This window comes from Ascaphus truei, chromosome 1, assembly GCF_040206685.1.
Source record: "Ascaphus truei isolate aAscTru1 chromosome 1, aAscTru1.hap1, whole genome shotgun sequence".
Taxonomy (NCBI): domain Eukaryota; kingdom Metazoa; phylum Chordata; class Amphibia; order Anura; family Ascaphidae; genus Ascaphus; species Ascaphus truei.
In genome coordinates, this window is record NC_134483.1 from 81,308,087 (window position 1) to 81,330,247 (window position 22,161).

The 22,161-nt window shown below is 42.2% G+C and overlaps 1 protein-coding gene across 7 annotated transcripts in view; it reads left to right on the forward strand.

Annotated features, from left to right (window-relative positions):
* Window positions 1-22,161, forward strand: part of ERBIN (erbb2 interacting protein) — a 199,367-nt gene that overhangs the window by 38,207 nt on the left and 138,999 nt on the right. The gene's annotated exons all lie outside the window — the stretch shown is intronic.

Sequence of the window (22,161 nt, forward strand, 5' to 3'; positions counted from 1 at the left end):
TTTGTGGGACACTTTTTTTGTAATTGGTAATGTGTAAATATTAAAACGCCATCCCGACTCTTGCGTTCTGCTCAAGGATGTCTTCTCTTTACCTCCTTTTTGTATCTAAAGCCTTCTCCCGCCTTAAACATTTCTCACTTACTGCCCCGCACCTCTGGAATGCCCTTCCCCTCAATACCAGACTAGCACCCTCTCTATCCACCTTTAAGACCAACCTTAAAAAACACCTGGTTAACGAAACATATGAGTAGCTCCGTGGCTAATACTATAGACCTGATACATAAAGCTTGGCCCCCTGCAGAAGCGCTTACCAGAATGCCCTCCTCCTGTCTCTGTACGTTCTTCCTACCTACCAATTAGAATGTAAGCTCTTCGGAGCAGGGACTCCTTTTTCCCCATATGTTACTTTTATGTCTAAAGCACTTCTCTCTCACCTTTAAGTGTTATTTATATTATCTGTTATTTATATGATTGTCACGTATATTACTGCTGTGAAGCCCTATGTACATTAATGGCGCTATATAAATAAAGACATACATACAATAGTTGTGTAGACATATTATTATTTACATTATAAATGCTTGGAAGGGTTTCTATGATATTTATCTAATTTCTTTTGTGACGAGGCTCTTTGTGGGTTGTAGAATCGCCACATTTTTATTGATGTTTTTGTGGCTTGTATTTATTATTAGTTATTCCATTTTTAGTCAAAAGAATAAAGCTTTAAAATAAGTCACTGATTAAGCATGAATGACATTTAATTTTTAACTGGGCATAATTCGATTTTTGTAACTTTTATTTTTGTGTGTTGGGGAAGCCAGCTGCGTTTAATACATTGTTTAAAACGTCTTGCCCACTACATGGGACTACCCTATTAGATGTTCAGTGGTGTATGGAGAATGACTTCACACTAAAATGTCCAATACTTTTGCTTACTCTTGGCCTTATTACCTCTCCTATCCTCCAACTTATTCCCAGCAATCTGTTTTTGTGAGCGGCAGGTTAGGTCGGTTCTATACTGCATGCGGCCGTGCGTGCCTATGCGAAGGCACGTGCACGTTGCAGTGTGTGTGTGTGTGTGTGTGTTTGTGTTTGTGTGTGTTTGTGTGTGTTTGTGTGTGTTTGTGTGTGTTTGTGTGTGTTTGTGTGTGTGTGTGTGTGTGTGTGTGTGTTAAAAAAAATAAAAAAATTGGTAAAAATAAATTTTTTATAAAATTTGTGTACATACATACACACTGTGACAAACGCCCCTCTTTTGTAGTGCTGACGTCTGTCTGGGTTCTTCCCGGCACAGTCTTCTAGGGTTAATTATACAACAAACAGGATCATGCAAAGTATTATATTGCTTAAGTCAGGCTTCTGCCTGCTTTATTTTCATCCAAGTAAGGTACTGCAGCTTTAACATGTGTAGTTTAGAGGCACTCAGACATTTTCATTCAGCAGTTCACTTATATCAGTGTCATAGCATTTCACACAGTGTCACTTTTAAGAAATAAAAACCAAATCATATAAAGAAATCCTATCCCTTTCAGGGAACTAACTACACATCAGAATCAGCCTCTAACTGCGAACTAACTGGGCCAACTAACCTGGTTCCCCAGCTTAAAACAGTGCCCTCTCATTTAGGGTCACTAGATACAGCACAGTCTTTTAGCAACAGCAATAAACATTTGTTTTGTTTTGTCTTATCTGTTCGTGGTGGGAACACGGTCCCAAGTGTCCAGGCAAATCCTCTGGTACTATGATACTTGGAGGGACCGTCCACCCCAAACTGGATTCCGGGGAGCAGCGATACCCCCAGCCTCCAGGCTCTAAGGAGAGAGAGTGACATGCAAAACCTCTCTGCTCTAAATACCTGTGCATGTGATTAGAAGAGCAGGAGAAGAGCAGGTGAGGGAGAACTAGAGCCATTGTAATCTGTGGTCTGGATTTTCCATCCAGCTGCCTGAGTTAATGGGAAGCTGTGGAACGGATCATTTTTAATTATTCCTGCACTTTCTGACCTAAAATGGGGCAGAAAGCTGCGTAACATCTTTGGACTATGTCACAACACATACATATACACATGCATACATACACACATACATACACATGCATACATATATAGACACACACACACACACACACACACATTCAGCGCCGGTAGCGGCGCAAAATGATGATTTTCCCCGTCTTTGCCTCTGTCTGTCGGCTCCCTGCTCCCTGCCGTGCGCGCACGCGCGGCGCCATTATAGAAAGGCTGACTAATGTCGGCCAACTAAAATTCCGTGTGCGCACCCGGCACTATAGAACGTGCCTTGGAAACGATGCATGAAATTGATCTCCACACCTTTTTTAGAACTAGTTTCAGGCAACACACTGCATCTATGAAAGCAACATTGTCTCCCACTAAAAAACAGACAGTGAATCCCTGCGCTTCTTCCTTTGAGATAGCAATAAATGGGGAATATATATATATATATACAGTATTTATGGTGTAAAAATATATATGATAAAGGAGACTTTTGGTTTACATCCTTTGATCAAATAATGGCAAGCCTGCTAACAACGTCAAGGTTAGTCTCTATAGCCGGTCCCTACGCTAAATGCATACTAGTGTTATGTGAAATAAACCCAGAGGGAGTTAATATATCCAAGCATATGCTTACACAGTATAACATAGTGCAGCTAAACACTGGTATATACCAGTGAAGATACTCGCATGTCTGCGAGTAAAGTGAATAGTGAAATACAGGGACCTTGCTGGTAGATTATATACCTAGAAGAAAGAGGGGTTGGCCTCCCACAAGCTGCCCAATAAGCAGTTGCAGGTGATTGGCTAAATATATTGATTACACCCTAATAGTGGTGCCCTCTAGGAGCGTGCTGCTAAGGATTAAAATCGGCCTAACAGAAAATGTACATTTTACAGTGTCTCCCACTAGCTGTTTTTTATTGGCTTTGAGCTGCCTCTCTCTACTGAAAGTAAACTGGCTTATTAAGCAGTGAGTTATAAAGGGTAATGGGGTTTGTGAAGTGGGAGTCCTGCAGATGCAAACTAAAAGGTTTGCTCACTTGCATTTTATAGAGAACAGCAAAAGGATACAAAATGCAATAATAGAACTTCGATGTATTTGAATAGAGGGGGAGAAATCAGCCTATATATTTTTGTCTGGTTATTAGAATTTAAGTGCGACTGTGTGGAGTCCTCTAGCACAGTGGCGCGCAAAGTGGCGCGCACGCCCCCGCCAGGGGCCTCTGCAACCTTTACTTACCGGGATTCAGCCGGCTTCCGCTCACATCGCCATGACAACGTGGCATCATTTGATGCTGCGGGATCACGTGACCCTCGGCGTCATTTAAGGCCGAGTTACTCGGGTGGGGGGATCGCAAGCGCAAGGGGGGAGGGGGCGCAGCCAAAAAAATTTGCGCACCCCTGCTCTAGCAGTTGATCGTTTGAAACCGTATATATCTCCACTTAACATAGTTTAAACTTTCTGGCCACGCTTCTTTGTTTTTTTTAATTTACCTACAGTCCTATGATGAGTTGTACAGTTACATAGTTACATATTGTTACCGTCTTGCACCTGTGTATCGGGAGGATCGGTAAAAAGCAGTGCTCACGTCCCCTGGACTGTACATGTTGGATATTTGTGACAAAGGAAGTGGAGATGTCTTACATTTTCAAACACACCATTTCTTTTTAAGATGAACAGAAGAAAGAAACCCAGAAGTGACTTTTCCATGTAGTTTAATGAAAAACTCCTTCGCACTGCTTCCCAAGACCTTCAAAGAGATGGCATGAAATTGCCAGAAGTTGAATGTCCTGTTAGATATGACCCAGTCCCAAGCCCAAGGTTTAAATCTGTGAGAAGCACAGAAACAGCCTTTTAAATTACAATCGGGTCATAGCTGCCAGGAAATTGCTGTTCTCCTTTTAACTGCTCTGGAAATACTGTATATAAATAACCGCACACGCATACGGCGGCCTTCGAGTTTCTGGCAAGTGTTTTAGGAGCGTTGTAAATAGTGTTTGAGGCGTTCCGGAGCTATGGCTAAAATTGGACACGTGTTCCTTGTAAGCGGACCTTTTGTGCAGCGTGTTTTAATGTGAACGGCAGGCTATGCTTTCAAGAAAACTCAACTACTGTTAGAGATGTTCAAATCTTTTGATACCGTTCAGGAATTGTGGGCAAAACTGGCGGTTTTTGTTTTCTCTCCAAAGAAAAATAAAATTAAAAAAAGATGTATATCTATACGGTCGTTTACTAAATGTAGCTAAAACGTGAAAATGTTGCAAAGCAACTTTGAAGCCTCTCAAACTTCTAGTTAAGTTCAGCTGTTCTAATCCAACCCGTTGCCTCCTGTTTTTGATTTTTAAAACAAATGCAATAACCCCTTCACTACCATGCAGTTACAATATTCCTGTACTTCCCGCTTGGCTAGGTTTAGCAAAGACAGATATGCCCGTCACCGCGGGGGAAGGACTTGGAGAGGGCGGACGTGAGCCTAGTTTTTCAAATGAAAAGAATGCAACAATTAAACAAAAAAACTATTGATTCGTATTCACTGTAGTTAAGTAGTGAGCCTGACTTAATTAGTATTTAAACAGTTCCACTGTTAATTGAGTATTTGTGTATGGTTGCTCTTTATAAACATTGCAGAATGTGATGACCTTTTTTCTAATGGTCCAACATGTGTTTCTCATAGATGAAATGAGAACGTGACACCTCACAAGTCTCTTCTTCAGATATCCCTGATGGTTGTATAATGTATCCCAGTTTCTACCTTGGATATTTCCGCCTCAGGTTCGCACCCTATCCATACCGCTCAAAAAAGAGGTCACGTAACTACTGGAGGGTGTCAACACCCCCTATGTGTTCCCCCCGGACCTGTGCTCAGCAGCAGTGAGAGAACCACTGATATTATTGTAATGTTTTATTTGTATAGCGCCAACATTTTCTGCAGTACCTGGTTGCAGGGCTGGATGGGACTTTTGTGGGGCTAGGTGCAGGGGATTTTGCGGGGCCTCTTACCTTGTCCGGCGAGGGATCGTCTCGTCAAGCGACACAGCACCATGTGGCGTTGTGGCGACATGACTGTGTGACGCTGCAAGAGGCGAGGGGAAAGGTAAGAGAAAGTTACAGAGGCCCCATGCTCTTTCCCGGCAATCGGTTTCATTGTAACCGTGGGGCTTGGTGCAGAGGTATAGATAGCACTGCTATCAAGCTGGCCCTGGTACTAGTTGTATGCCAGAGTTCCTATACCCCACATGTATACATGTACTAGTCTCAGGCGTTTTGGCCAAAACTGTAAAATCAAACGCCTTATGTGCTGTGTGAGAAGGTTTTGCCTTTACTGCACGTCGGGTATATACGTTTCAAGGGAAAACTTGTTTCTTAAGGAGCAGCATCATTTTGATTTCTATTGTACATAAAGTAACCCTTCAGCAATATTTATAACCATGATATTTAATAGAATATGAACTTTGCGCCCTGTTTCCTATAATAAGGTTGCAGAGGTGACACAGGGATTTGAGCGGAGTCCCCATGCTCCGCAGGCAGTGACCAGAGATGGCGCGGATGTCTTCCAAAAGTGCACCATTCTTATGCAATCTTTTTCTTAAATGTAACTTTTTTTTGGGGGGGGGGGACACATTTTTCTGAAAGGTAAAATTGCACAAACTTTTGCCAATTCTGCAAGACCCTTTTTGCTACCTTTCAAAATTTTTGTTCAATTTTCATCCAAAAGTGTGTCAATTTTGACTTGGTTAGCGCACATCAACAAACATGTCACACATCTCTATCATCACACATCTCTATCATCACACATCTCTATCATCACACATCTCTATCAGCACACATCTCTATCATCACACATCTCTATCATCACACATCTCTATCATCACACATCTCTATCATCACACATCTCTATCATCACACATCTCTATCATCACACATCTCTATCATCACACATCTCTATCATCACACATCTCTACCATCACACATCTCTACCATCACACATCTCTATCATCACACATCTCTAGCATCACACATCTCTAGCATCACACATCTCTCATCACACATCTCTATCATCACACATCTCTATCATCACACATCTCTACCATCACACATCTCTATCATCACACATCTCTATCATCACACATCTCTAGCAACACACATCTCTATCATCACACATCTCTATCATCACACATCTCTATCATCACACATCTCTACCATCACACATCTCTACCATCACACATCTCTACCATCACACATCTCTACCATCACACATCTCTATCAGCACACATCTCTATCATCACACATCTCTATCATCACACATCTCTACCATCACACATCTCTACCATCACACATCTCTACCATCACACATCTCTACCATCACACATCTCTACCATCACACATCTCTATCATCACACATCTCTACCATCACACATCTCTACCATCACACATCTCTATCATCACACTTCTCTATCATCACACATCTCTAGCATCACACATCTCTAGCATCACACATCTCTAGCATCACACATCTCTAGCATTGACCTTGCTAACAGACCAACCCCACTCCTTTACAACAGCGGCATCGCTGTATGGCTCCTACTGAATATAGGATCAAGCTCTTTCTAAGTGCTGGAAAACGATCTCCATTTTATTTGCATGGGACGTGGCTCTTCTCCAGTGGTTTGACACACTATTGAATCGTGGTCCCTCTCCTCCTTGCTGTAGAGCGCCGTGCAAGCATTTCGTAACGCTGCAAATTATTTGAACGTGATAATTGGGCCCTAAATCTGGCTGACTATAGGAGGTGGGCCACGTACCATTAATTTGTGCTACGGCTCTTAACTGACAATCTGCGTGACTGATGTTTAAGCTAAAACATTAGCGCTCTGTCAACATGAAGGCAGGAATGTTCTTTTAAATCGCCACGATGTGGCTTTATAGAAGTTCATAGTTGGTCTTGCTCACATGTTGCTACAGTTTCACTTGCTTCAGCCAGAAACCTTTTTCTTTTTGTGTAGTTTGCATTCACTTATCCCTTTTCATGCTGATCACATGCCTTGATGTGAATGTATTCAGCAAGCTTTTGTCTAGAGACATAATGAATAATCTTTTGAGCGTTGCGTAGGCCACTCCTGTTTTTTTTTTTTTTAAAGAGCTGCTGCATAACTAAGCCCTGCTGACTGTGAACTTGTCATCTGCGGAGCGTTTTCTTTAAAAGGTTACAGAATTGATATATTTTAATTTTTTTCATTTGTTGAATTTCCGAACCCCCGATAGTGGGGTGGTGAAGTGGAACATTTTTGCGATGTAATGAAAGCTAAAAGGTTACGGAGTTGGGTAACAAATCGGCAGCAAAGTTATTGAACTTTAACCGGATATCCTGGGGCCATCCTCCATATTAAATGTATTATTTAATGGGAATTAAATATGTGCATTGCAGAATGAATATGTATGTTTGTGTGTCTAGATGCACTTTTTAGTTTTTTTTTTCCAGCTCCTAGAGCCTAAAATGTGCTTCGATTAGCAAAACATTGCTTTGTCTTTTTTTTTTTTAGTTCTCATTATGTATTCAGACCTGAGTCTAGACGTTGTTGTTACTATAATACAATCTTTTCGTTGCAAATTATAATAAATGGCATTAGCACCATTAAAAGACGACTTTGAAAGGTGACCATTAACCATTTTCTTTGAACCGTAGATGTGTGAAATGTTACAGCGACGTGTGCACGCATACGCATGTGCCCGCGACCAAAGCAAAAGAGGTATAATTTTGGGACAAAACAAACTACACCAGTTGTATCCAAGAAAAAAAATTCCAGAATTGCAACACAATTGCTTGGCTACATCCCATGTTCATTTTCACAGGGATGTCATTTTTTTTCCCTCCCCTTTTTCAAACTCTGAATTCTGTTTTGGCCAAGATCACAAAATAAATAATCTCAGAAGTAACGCCTGCGTTTGTGTACGTGTGGTGATAACTGTTATTAAACCTACCAGAAAATTGTACACAGGTGTAGATGATTTTCATAGTTATGGGGTTTTGAAAGCTGGTGGAGAAAATGAATGTATAGTTGTCATTTTGGTTCAATAAAATCCCAATGAGCTCTGCAGGTCCATAATAATAATAATATTATAGGTACAATGTAGAGATTCTCAGCAGCTGAGCAAACTCGCCATAACCTCCCAAACTCGCACAACAGGGGAAATAAAGCCAGGCACCTAACTGATCATCTAGTCTCAAACACTTCTGTATGACAAAGCAGAATAATGTGTGTGTGTGTGTGTGTGTGTGTGTGTGTGTGTGTTTTGCATCACTCTGTATGCCGAAACTTTGAGCACTGAGAGGGTCGAGGAACAGACATGACATGAAAAATAAAATTCCTTGATTAATCAATAAAGAAAAAACACTTTGACACTGTATTTTCTACTTTGTGTCTGCAAAGTGCAGAGCCTGAAGCTGCGTGCGAGTTCCTCACCAGCAGGGGTATCCTTCTTGAGCCGGTCCCAGTCCCGCCTCGCACGGCTCACAACGCGCTGTGACGTGTCAGCCGCCAGGGGATGCAAGAAAATTGTGATCCTGAGCGGTGACGCGTCACGTGGTGCGCTGATGAGCCTATCAGCGGCGGAGCGGGAGCTGTCAGAGTGCTTCCTCCACAAGGTAGTGTGTGTGTGTGTGTGTGTGTGTGTGTGTGCGTGCGTGCGTGCGTGCGTGTGCGTGCGTGCGTGTGCGAGGAGGGCATTTGTGGGGAAAAGGGGAGGGAGCGGGAGCTGCTTACCTTCCAGCAGCCCGCAGCAGCTCCCTCCTGCAGCCCAGGAGACCGAGCTCGTGGAGGGGCGGAGTAGCGGGTCCCTCCACTCAAACCATGCCCCCCTCCGCTCAAACCACAGCTCCCGCTCCCTACAGACCGCAGATAGCGGTCTGTGCCTCTCAGCGCGCTGCCTGCATGCAGTGCGGGCACGCTGACTGAGGGAGCGAGGCCGTAGCCTGAGAAGAAAGTGCCGGCTGACATTATGTATGCAGCTATCACGGTCGTCTCGGCTAATGTCTCTCCTGCGTCTTCAGGCGAGACACATCTCTCAAAAGATCTTCCTTGAACATTCCTTGTGTGATTCAGACAAACGGGCTTAATGATGGTCTTAATTGCTGTGGCTTAATTGCTGCAGTTCTATGGAAATGTGCTGGAACTGCTGTAGGATAAAGAAAAAGTGACCGTGATCTTATTTCTTCCCATTTATGGTGACCATGTTCTCTTGTTTCCTTCCACAAATTCAACTGCAATGGTGAATACTCTCAAATGCAATGATTAGCATGTTAGCAGCTGTAATAATGGCCTTTTACAGTTATAGGGTTTGTCTGGTACATGTTAAATTTTAAGATGCATTTGTTTGCAGGGAACCATTAAAAATGTGATGGCAGTCAGTAATACATTACAAATGTCTTTTGTTTGGCTTTTTTGTATTAAAAAACAAAAAAACCACACACCGCGTATAGTTCTATAGATAAGCTATTCTTCCACTGCCAGAGAAGGGACTATTCGAAGCCTGTTGATGATGCTGGTTATAAATGTGTATTCTGTGCCTGTTGGATGGTGGTTTGTTGCTAAATCATTGTTGAGAAAGGGGGAAAAAAATAAGACGCTGTTGTTTCTGTGTTTAAACTTGAGTCTACAGCGCCTCGGTTCACTTCATTGGGTTGCTTAGCGTTTCAGGAAGGTGTCCAGTGCCTAGCAAAGCGTATCTGATGATCAAGATCATGGCCTTGGGGCAGCAGGAATTCCGAGTTGTTTGTCTTGTATGGGAAGTCTCCAAATTAACCTCTTGAGGGCTGGAGAGGGCAGAACATGGTCATTTAGTCCAATCAGACCTTTAGTGCCCCGATCACTTAACACACAAAGGTTACAGGGAAGTATTTATTAATATGTTACTCGGTCAGCTGTTAACTGCTGATCTGCATTCATCTTGCCAGGGTTTAGCTGCTCATTAACCAAGCCATGCAGTATAGTATGCCTATTATAAGAGTGGTGACTAACAATAACCTTTTTTGAGAGTCTATCCAACTCACAATTTAAATGACATTTGCCGGTCTCTTAGGATTCTTGGCATTGCAATTCCTTCCAAGAGTACAACAATATCTACTTCACAATGCGACACTGCGCCTGTTAAGGGTTTGCATATCATTTAAGATGATGTTCTATATGTGATGCTACGGGAAGAATAGAAAAAAAAACCCATAAAAGCCAAAGAGCAGGAGACCAGGGTTGGAGCATCGAAAATCTAAGGTGACTTGTGAATTGGGGATTATGGATGGGGCTGAATCATGCAAACAGGCCAGTAATGCAACGTATGGCCAAAGGCATTGCTTTTGCAGGCTTGTTTGGGAGGCTGCAAGGTACAGTAGCGGCTCAATAAATACATAATTTGTATAGCATGTGAATGTGTTCTTCTGTGCTGGATACCCGGATAAGGGAAACTTGCAGGTTTCCTAGTGACGCTGGCTGTGTGCAGGTTGTGGATCTCGGTGACCGTTTGTAGACTTGCAGTAAATGACACTTAGCGTTTGCATTGTTTTTAATACTTGGTGGAATATGTTGGTCATTTGTTCTAGCGGAAATCATTGAATTTCACCTTCGTTTAAGGCAGCGGTGCGCAAAGTGGGGGGCGCGACCCAGGGGGGGCGGGAGATTGTGCTGGGGGGGCGCGGGCTGTTGCAGAGGCCCCGCGCTCTTCCCCCAGGCATTTAAATTAAATGCCGGGGGATCGCGTGAGGCCCCTGCAACTGTTTACTTACTGGGATTCAGCCGTCTGTGTTGCGTCGCCATGGCAACGCGGCGTCAATAGACGCCGCGGCACCATGTGACCTGACGTCACACGCCGACGCAGCGTCATCTGACGCGGCTGAAGGAAGGCAGGGGGGCGCGAGAGCCGAGGGCAGAGAGACAGGGGGGCGCAGCACAAAAAGTTTGCGCTCCCCTGGTTTAAGGGACCAGTCGACATTATGTTTTACAAGAAACAAATCATTCTATTAAAAAATAAAAAAATAAAAACCTGTTTTCCCAAATTATGAAGTTGTGACACCCCGTCCTTCTGAAACTATTTTTTGGCCTCGTGCAAATTTGTATTTGTTTAAATAACAGAACTTTGCCAAACTTTCTTGGTGACGTGTTCAATGGCTTCTCGTGAAAAAGAGAAGCCAAACGAAGAGAATAAAACAACGTTGTCATCTTTTGAAATGAAATAGTTAAAAATAGTGAATAATGAAACAAGCTTAATACTATAGCTGAAACTAAACGGAAACTAAAGCCGTCTCACATTTTAATCCGATCTGTAACCGTTGCATACGCCTATAATATATATTATCTCTTAACTGTGCGTGCAATGTCTTGTATATAATGTATACCCTGTTCACTTATGTAACCATGTATTGTTTGTCTTAACTCTGTTCCCAGGACATACTTGAATACGAGAGGTAACTCTCAATGTATTACTTCCTGGTAAAACATTTTTATAAATCAATATACATTTGAGGGGTTTCTTGATTTTAAATAAAATGGCTGCTATCCGTAGTAGCGAAATCAGTGGAGAATAATCCAGGGCGCACACGCCTCAGATTGTCACTGATTCAACCTCAATTGTTTTTTTTTGTTTTTTTTTTAAATAAAAAATTGACATGCTGATTTGGCAATTTTTAACCTTTTATGGTCCGAGCCGGGTTGCTCTTCTGATTATGCCTTCAAATATACAGTAGTAAACAAAGAATCCGCAATGCACATCCAATATGACAAATTATTTAGTTAATTACTATGTTTTTTTCTGTGTATTTTGTTCTCATAATCTCGTATGGGTCATTTGGCTCAATCTTTTGGCCAAAACCTTTCAAGCCTTGTCCAGGTAGATGGAACCGAACAGCATTTTGCATGACACTGCAGAGAAAAAGCAGGCAATAAAACCATAATATTGTCCGTAGCAAGGGGTGCGTGACAGGTATGCTGCCCCTCCTCCATAGCTTAAGCTCACCCATCCCACTTCTATTTAATCAGCAGGTCCTGGTACACACATGAATGAGTGTATTGCGAGATTTCTTCCCCCCAGGGGAAAGATGACATTTGCTGCAGCAATAAGCGTGGGAGATTAGATATAGATATACATTTTTTTTCCTTGTACGTTATTTATTTTTTATTATTTATTAGGGCACTTCTGGTTTTTAACTGCACTGTAGCTCATACATAGCACACACAGTGCTTCTTTAACTTTAACCCCTTAGGCACCGCATACATGTAACCCATCCCATGTTGTTGGAAACAGTATTGTTTTGTTTCCTCTCTTCTCTCTGCAGTGGAAGAAATACAAAAGACACAGTACAACAGAAGTAGTGTAGGATGCTGTAGGGTGCTGATAGTGTAGAAGCTGATAGGGTCGATCTACTTTGACGGGGTTGCAGGCTTGAAATGTTTTGGCCGAAGGATTGAACTAAATGACCCATACTTATGAGAACAAAATGGGGGCGGGGGGGGGGGGGAAACCAGACAAAACATATTGTAATTGACTAAATATGTCATATTGGATGGGTATTGGGGCTTCTGTTTTCTTCTGGTTATGACCCTGGTTCATATTCTGCAGTGAAAAGAAAATATAAACAAGCCGCTAACATTTTTCAGAGCTTTGCCATGCATGACATGTTTATTTTGTACATTCATCGCCCTCCTGACCTCTAACCGTCCCCGTTATAATAGTGGGTCTCCCTGCAGTCCGGGCTCTCTGCTGCTGTTTGGAGGCGGCGAGGATTATATTGAAGGGTATGCTGGTGTTGTTAGGAGTGCTAAGGACTGCTCGAAATCCTTGAATACTTGTGTTGTTGTTCCTCGCATCTCCGTTTCCAAGTGAGTGCTGGGAAAACGCGATGTTTCTTTAGTTGCTTCTGAGCCTTTTCTTTTTCCGCACTGCTTTCTGCCTCTGCTTTGTTCACTGTATAGTAAGTGCTGTTAATAGTGATCTTATTTTGTACGGGGAAAAAAAGGGTCTGGAACTGTAAAGAGAAAAACATTTATATTGAAACTGCAACAAAGAATCCAACTTTAAGTAAGAACATGTGTCAAAAAAGCACTCCCCTCCCCCCCCCTCCAGCTACGCCCCACTCCTAATGACTTTATGGAATTTCTTGTTGATTTATAGACAGAGTTTCTGTTTGTTCACCAATTCAATTTCACACCAAAATAATCATACTTACATTAAAATGGATCACATTTACGGTGTAATGATTATCCCTGTACAATTTGATCTTCCGATATCATAATTTTCTCAACAAATAAAATAACTTAAAGCAGAGGGCCCACTCACAGTTTTGTGTGTGTGTGTGTGTCCCCTGTGTAGTTGGTATGCTAACAAATAATTGGTTGAAAATAGCCCTGGTTAATAGATCCGCATTGTTCAACCTACATGTGTATTCTGCTCGGCTTCCTTCCCTATTGCAGCGGAGCAGTTAAACATTCTATGAATTAAGAGCTTCACTCTGGATACCTTCTGTAAATGTGATCTTTAACCCATTATTTGACACCTGCAGAATTAGATCCTTTAAAGTAATCCAGCATATCTGTCCCCCTAGCTGGACATTACGGTGTGCTCTGAGATATCTCTGTATTAACATGCAATAATGTGAGGGGGATAGGCCCCCGGACACACACACACACACACACACACACACACACACACACACACACACACACACACACACACACACACACACACACACACACACACACACACACACACACACACACACACACACACTTTTGGACAGTATTCCCTTTAATATGTTCTGATATTATTCAGTACATCAGTGCTTCAGTAACCTTTGTGGAGTCTCTTACTGTTTTAGTGCCACAATGATGCAGACCACTGTGGCACTCGAGGAGTTATATCCCTGTGGAAAAATAGTAGCGCTATAGTCTTTGTGTGCTTCTGTTTCCAGGGCCAGGTAGCTAGGAAGTTTGAAACCATGCCAAAGTTTAATGTTTATAAATTGGCCGAAGCGATGAGATTTAAACTGCAACATTAGTCTTGTGAAGTGTAATGAGATAATATGTCGGTAGAACAGATCATGTCTGCTTGACAGATGGTTCATGTCTGTACGCAGCATAATGGGATTGGAAAATATATTTTTGGAGCGAGAGCTCTAAATGGCAGGGGAGAGTGAGCTGGTGCCGCAGGTACCGTTACTTTTTGGAAAATGAATGCGTATAATCCTTAATTGGTCACATTACGCTTACCAGCAGATTAACACCTTAACGGGTCGAGGGGCCGCATCGTGTACATCAGGGGCCATCAACAGGTCAGGATTTCAGGATATCCCTGCTTCAGCACAGGTGGGTCGCCCCCTGTGTAGATCTTTAGTGGGAAGACCTTTATGATCCAATTTTTGTTTGCATTGGGCGCTCACTCGCACACTGATATCCATATATGCTTCGATTATTTGCTTTTATTTGAGTTTGTGAATAATTGCATAGTGTTTATGTGTGTGTGTGTGTGTATCTCTCTATATCTATATATATCTATATCGACCACTGATGGGGGTGGGGGGGTGGGAGGGAGAAGAGAAGAGCTACAACTTGCGTTGTCCAACTTTAAGAACAGCTCAGGTCAACACTTCAGTCCTGGACCCCGAGGTGTGTGTGTGTGTGTGTGTGTGTGTGTGCACAAATGTGTATAATATGTATATCTGTATGTGTAAAAACACATTCCCAGGGTGTAAATGAGGGTGCAAAACTGGTGTTTTGTTTTATAAATAGAATTAATAAGCTGTGTTGTGGTTTCTCACATTTTCTATGTGCTGTTTTGAGCTTCTTTGCCATTTGAAAGCAACAGCACTTCAAACATTTCCTGGCCACAATCATTTAATTTTTCGTTTTTAGAAAAATATTGGTATATGGAATATTTTTTTCAAATGCCCTTTCTGTGCCGGGTCTTGGTTGGTAACAGTGGTAAATACGGTGACCCTGGATTTCCTACAGATTCAGGATTGTGTGAACCTGTAAAGATTTACACACACGCACGGACACACGCACACACACACACGCGCACACACGCGCACACACGCACACACTCTTTTAAAACCACTGTTAAAATGGTATCACAGATGTTTCTCCTGGAAACCGGCTATCCCCACATAAATGCACATTTTTGCCAGACTCCACTTGTATGCTTTCATGTAGTTCTGAGATTTCTAGTTTTGGGTTGTATTTTTCTTTCAGAACACAGATTGCGATTATAATATTGAATATTTTATTCGATTTGAATGCCTGCCCTAAAGATTTTCTGAGTGACTGCTACTTAAAACTACAAGTTTGTTTGAAGTGACGGCAGCAAATAAAAATACCATTTTATTCACGTCTCAGATCAGTCCATGAACCTGGCTTTCCCCATAATCACACCGCATACACTGCAGCAAGGGATTCTGGGCAATGACTGCAAATGAGCACTGGTGTCACTTTTTGCTTCTTGTCCATATTAACAGTGACGACCGCAGAGGAATTCCAGTTAGTACACTGATTTTTAAACTTTGATGCTCAATCCAGGAAACAAATAATGATGGGGTTTAGGGGCTTAAGCTGCATTGCAATAGATCGCGTTTTTTTAAAATAAAATGAAGATTAGGAATTGACGATACAAAAAAAATTGTAGGTAGAGATCACTCTTGTTAACTCCAGGCGTCTGCCTTGAGTGCTCCATAAAAAAAATTGTATCCTAAGTGATGGTGCTGGGAGAAATACCTCCCAAAATAGACACAATCAGTGGAAAATCCTGTTTGATTGTTCTTGACAAAGTCCCGTGTGGGGGCCGAAACATTGAGTATTTAGAAATAAATAAGAAACGAAGTCCAGAACAACATCCAATGTGACAAAAATACACAGTGAAATACCTACAGTATATATCTCTTGAAAAAAGGGGTCATTTAGTTAACCCTTTGGCCAAAGCGTGTAAGCCTGCGAGCCACTTTCAAGGCATGACCATAATATCGCAGGTCCTAACACTAACTGATTAAGATCCTTATTTACCTCTATAATTAGAGGAAGGATGGTCCTGGCATTGAACCTGTCGCAACCAGCTGCATTTAGCAATAAATGTTCACGTTTTGCATAAGTTCACTGGTTGTGCCTTTTTTGGGAGGCATTTCTCACAATATTATCATTTACAATGACTTTACGGACATCGTTGGAATAACGTCACTGCAAATGTAAGATTTTGTAGTTAATTAGATACTTGGTATCTGTTTCCATCTTGTTTTATAGAAAGGGGAGGGGAAAGGTAGTATTGCTGCTTTAATATTCTGAGTCATCCCCCACCCCCCCCCCCCCCACAGTTTAATCTTTCTAAAGGATTTTCCACGCCTTATGCATGTTTAAACATACATCGGACCTATCCCAGCAAGTAGCAGATAAGGGAAATGAATTGGAACACAGGTTTTTGCCTGTGCCGCTCCTGAAATGATCAGATTTCTGCGATCACTACCCAGGTGTGTAGCATTGACAGGTTAAACCCTGGTGTAGGACCAGGCATGGAAGTGCGATGGCCATTAGGCTTTTACTTCTTCACATAAACCCTCTGCTTCCAATACTTTGGTAAAGAATGTTAGAACCGCATAAATCCTTACAAAACGGGATGCAAGCAGCAGCGTGACCTTATACCACCGGCTTGTCTCAAGACAACATCGAGATCTGAAATGTACATTAGGTCTTTTGGTGCAAAGTCCTGAGTGTTGCACAGATACTCCGCCCACACAGCTCCTGTGTAGTCACGCAGTATTCTGAACTTCCTTAGCAGTGACTTGCAATGACTAACTGGTTGAGATATTCTCTTGCCAAATTATGCACTGTATGAACACTCATCATTTCCACTCTCTCATGGCTATATTTGGGTTTGAGAGAACACCACACACTTCTGCTTATTTGTTAGCTCAGCTTAATTCAACCGCTAGCAAATTATTTGTATGCATTCATATACCTGGTTCTTTGCCAGCTTGTCTATTTTATTAGGCATAAAAAGCAAGAAAAATGTAAGTGAATGTTGTAATTGAGATTCCTAGGTCTCGTTTGGATTGCAACATACTCAGGGAGAGGTGTGTGTGTGTGTGTGTGTATATCTCCACTATACAGCACTACCCTGAGGAACGTCCTGTGTGTATACTATACAATCCTTTCCTTTCTGGACCGAAACGTTGGATTTAAGTGTGCTTTGTATTTCACTAATACAGGATTATTTTGATTTATCTTTGTGTGCTGCTTCTTGCTTTCTCGCCTGAGAAACATGGCTGTATGTATATGTGTGTATATGTGTGTATATATGTGTATATATGTGTATATATTAGTACCGTGTTAGCCGAGCTTCAATAATCAAAAAATATATAGATGATACCGTTCTGTGGCTAACGAAATGCTTTTATTTGTGCGAGCTTTCGAGATACACTGATCTCTTCTTCCGGCGATGTTACAATGAATGAAGCAAGCAAAGGGTATACTTAAAAACAGTGTCTCTTGGAATGTTATCTGTGCTTGTCCTTCCCCCCGGTGTGGATGAGATTGATGGCTAGAGGTGTTAAATGGCATCCACACACACTTTTAGTTATGCTACTATCTCTCACATTTCCACACCTACCCACACCATTTATATTAACTCCCACTCCACACACCCCTTTTGTAAAGCACTGTATACACTGTGGGCTCTCCATTCATTTATATTCACACAGATACACACACACACACACACACACACACACACTCTTACTTCACTTACTTTCAGGAACCATTTAACACCTCTAGCCATCAATCTCATCCACACCGGGGGAAGGACAAGCACAGATAACATTCCAAGAGACACTGTTTTTAAGTATACCCTTTGCTTGCTTCATTCATTGTAACATCGCTGGAAGAAGAGATCAGTGTATCTCGAAAGCTCGCACAAATAAAAGCATTTCGTTAGCCACAGAACGGTATCATCTATTTATTTTTTGATTATGTATATTTCTTCTTCTTCTTCCATTATTCGTGTGTTAGAGTAACAAAGAATTTGAATAAAACACACATCACGCCCAGGACTGTTAAATTCCTGAAACAAGTCTTTACTGATGCCATTATTTATCAGCCTAGGAGGTGGCGACTTTTACATTCTGCTGCTGACCGTTTAGTTTGTGTATGTGCTTCTGGACACTTGATTTGAGTGAGGTTTGAGACCATGTTTATGTCTGGGTGAGGTTAGTGTTACGTTGGGAGCAGTGACTTTGTGCCTAGTATGGTACTTACCAAGTATAGAATTGACTTCCTTAGGCGAATGTTTGCAGCCAGTACGCTAAACCGCATCATCTTGAGTTACTGTCAGAGGTTACACTTACATGTCGCTAGAGTGTACGGTCTACAGGAAGTCATTTCAATACCTCAGCTCGGCACGTCTTGGCTTCAAGAGGGAAACACACAGGTTATAACTCTGATCTGAATAAATATTACAGAGGCTTGATGGCATGACATGCTTAAGGTTAGTGTGACTTTAGTTCTGTTCTGCGCACTGGTTACAGTTTTATATGCATTACCTTTTTTGCTTCGCTTTTTTTTTCCTCGTTGAGTAGCGCTGCGGATGCAGATTATCCTCCATTTTGCCTGATGTAACCGTAGTTACAAACTCCTACAGTAGTTTTGCTGTAAAATGTCTACGGAGGCATGTTAGTGTGTAACAGTGGGCAGTACCAGTTAGGGCAGCGTTCCCAATGTCTAACCTCCTAATCGTCAGCAACCGCTTTTCCCTTGCGTGCATTTTGTCTTCTCATAAAGATGGTCCAAGTATTAATTACACGTTGAATTGCGCTGACCAATGAACAATGATCCATTTATCAAAGATTCTCCGCTACAGAACTCTGGTGACACATGTATTTAGGAGATATAAAAGTACTGAATGATTTATGTGCACATGGGACTTATTTCATTACTTTTTGCAGGTTTCTGCCAGCGTGGCACCATTTTATACGAATTGCTTTAAAGTTGTCACTTTTCTTTTGGTTTGAGCCTTCTGTTCTATTAATTTCATTGTAAATTGTGTGTATTTTGGAATTGAAAGGTGCTATTTGAATTTATTTCTAATTTCCTTGCTACATTGTATATTCCGAGTTGAGATTCACGTGCACAGTGGCAGCGTTACATCACATCTTTTTTGTTTCTTTACATTTTTTATTCTATTCTTTTATACCTTAAAAAAAATAACTTTGGGCCTTGTTTACATCGGCATTCTTGCTCGCATAGTTTCACTAACAAAATGTATAATCCTGGCTGTGCCACTCAAGTATACGCAGAAATGTCACATTGTAATGCAGGGCCAGGCAGGATTTTATGTTCTGAACATTCACATGTGTGGGGCACATTGGTTATTCCTGAACTTATGTGGGTAGCAAGTGGAGTAAAGCCCTACAGGGTTTTCTCTAAATCCTTTGGCTTTGGTTTATGTTATCTTAAGCAAACAGATGTGTGTAGGACTTCACTTGGAAGGTCAATCTTTATTTTATTTTGCACTTATATCCCCCATGTCAATATAGAATGGGCTTGGTTCCATTGTTCATTCTTGTGTGGTGAACCACTGGTGATGTTTATGCGCTGAGGTTGGGTTCGTTTGTGTTTTGAGAAGCATGAAAAGCAGAAGTGTGCATAAACAGGGCTGTTTTCACCGGAAATTCACTATACATGCCTGTGTAGGTCATTTAATGGCATGTAATTTGCAGATGACGTACTAATCCTACTGCAATCCATCCATTTACATAGTTCTGGTGTGGTGACGATGCTCTGCTTGTAAACAGAATGATATAGTCTGTAATTTCAGACTGTTAACACCTGTTTTGGTGTATTTAAAGTCTATTGTGCACATTCAATAGAATATTATGTACATTGTTTAATTAAAGACAGTCTGAATTTAGTCTTACCTCTGCGAGACTCCTGCAGCCCCCCCCCCCCCCCCCCTCCAAATGTGCTTCCCCTGATTTCGCATAGCATGCACTAGCATGGTGAGGTTCCTCTGGTCACATCTATCAGAATGGAGTGATGTACTTTTTCCATGTGCGTTCTGTTTGAACTCTGCAGCTTATGTTCTGTCTTTAAAATGCGTCTTCTTGCAGACTACTTTCTAGCACAGTTTCCCCCGCAGCAGTAATAAGAGTGTGAAAGGATGGATAGCACACGCTACGACTTCATTCACGTTAGCGCTGACGTATGTACCAGGAATTGCCTCACTGTAATGAGAAAACTGTGGTTGTATGTAGAACACGTGGAGTCTTTGGGCTGTGAGAAGTAGCCCACTGGGTAGAGGACTTTCTTTTAGAGATCTGTGAATGTCTTTAATTGCGCGTAACCCCCTTTCCCTACGCCTATGGGAAACCGCGGGTGACTACGCTTTCTGCCAATACCTGTATGCTCACAGGAGGCCTGAGCCTCCACATCTGGGAGCCTTGGATGAGCTCTCTCTCTCTCTCTTAGTGCAGAGCCTCCACCTATGAGGATCCCAGCTCAGGCGGGATTTGCTCCGCATAGGAACCAATACAATAGCAATAATACTACCACAACCAATGTATCATATAACTCGTATTTACTATAACAGGATGGAACAGTAGATCACACCAATACAATATAATAGTACCAGGCAGTAGCCCACACCCTGAGTTGTTCCCCCAAAGTACTGAGGATGCCGTGGCACCAATACCCAGGTGTCCGCACCAGCAATCCCACCCAAGTGTGAGGTAGCACTCCCCCTGTGATGTGTAGGTGCACGTTGGTACCTTCCTGGTCACAGGCCAGACCAGAGAATATTGAGATGAAGATGCTGGATCAGGTCCCACGCAGTGGGGCCTCCAACACAACTCACCTCGCACCTTATTCAGGAAGTGGTCTGTGGTGAATCTTCAGCGGAGGGTTCCACCTCTGTGCTGCCACGTGCTGCTCTTGTCCAATGCTGTGCAGTCTGCCGCGTGGATGTCCGTCCACCTGCGCAGTAGGGCTGCTAGAGGTCTAATGGGAGGTTCCCTATCTGGGGCCTTCCCTGCAAGACCCACTATATGGGGATCGGGGCCTATCTGGGCCTTGAGGCAGAGTTTTGGCCTAGTCCAGGGGCTTACTGGCTCCTTGGACGCGTCCACCCTCTCTGCCGGCTTCTGCAAGACTATCTTGTGTTTCCGGCCCCGCGGAGGATATCAGGAGTCTCTCTAATGGCCGCTTGCTCCTGATTCCTTAAAACGGCCCATGTGACACACCCAAGGCTTCTGGGAAATGTAGTCCCGAAATACCAAGATGGGCGCCGCCACTCTTCCCGATCGTGCGGAGCCCTGCCAGCTAAACATCTGATCAGTACTCTGCAACGGAGACAAGGTAGGGGACCCTGCTACATGCGTCTAAAATGTTCTTTTTGTGAGCAGTCCCATTGTTGCATTGTTTTTCCTGCTATTTACGCAAGAATTTGTCAAACCAGGCAGGATATAGCTGGGCCATGTGACCTGATAATAAACTTGTAATATTTGGCCATTTTTCTGGTGTTTAAAAATGTTTCCCAATTTGTATTTATTTTTTATAAGGGCAAATGGGATTTTTCGTTTTGCGAATTTAAGGGAAAACATAGATTATGGTTTAGTTTGTGACCTTAGAAAAGTCAATTGATGAATACTTAGGACACCAAAAATTAGATTAAAACCCCTTTGGAGCAGGGACTTCTCGTTCGGTGCATGCATTGTGCGTTTTGTATATAAACGTTATTCTTTGTGCTTTCCTCCATTTATGAAAGCTTGGTTCTCGTGTATCGTGTATGGTCAGATCTTATAGTAAATAAAAAATGTTTCCTAGATGCTATGAATTGTCTAAAAGTTGTTGCACTTCCTTTCATTTATTTTTTGGGGGTCTGTACATGGTAACTGTTCTACATATTTCAGAAGTAAAATTCGCCCAATATCCTTCCTGCTTTGCCAGTATTTTCCCAATATCGTGTAGCTGGCATTTAAAACCATTCATGGAAGATGGCTAATTTGGTTGTGGGTACGCAGTGTTACTCTCTGTGTGACACCTGTCACTTGTGTAACATTGAAGGCTCTTGAACAACGTTCACATAATTTTGCATGTCTGTGAAATAAAATCTATGACCAGCATGGGCATAGCAC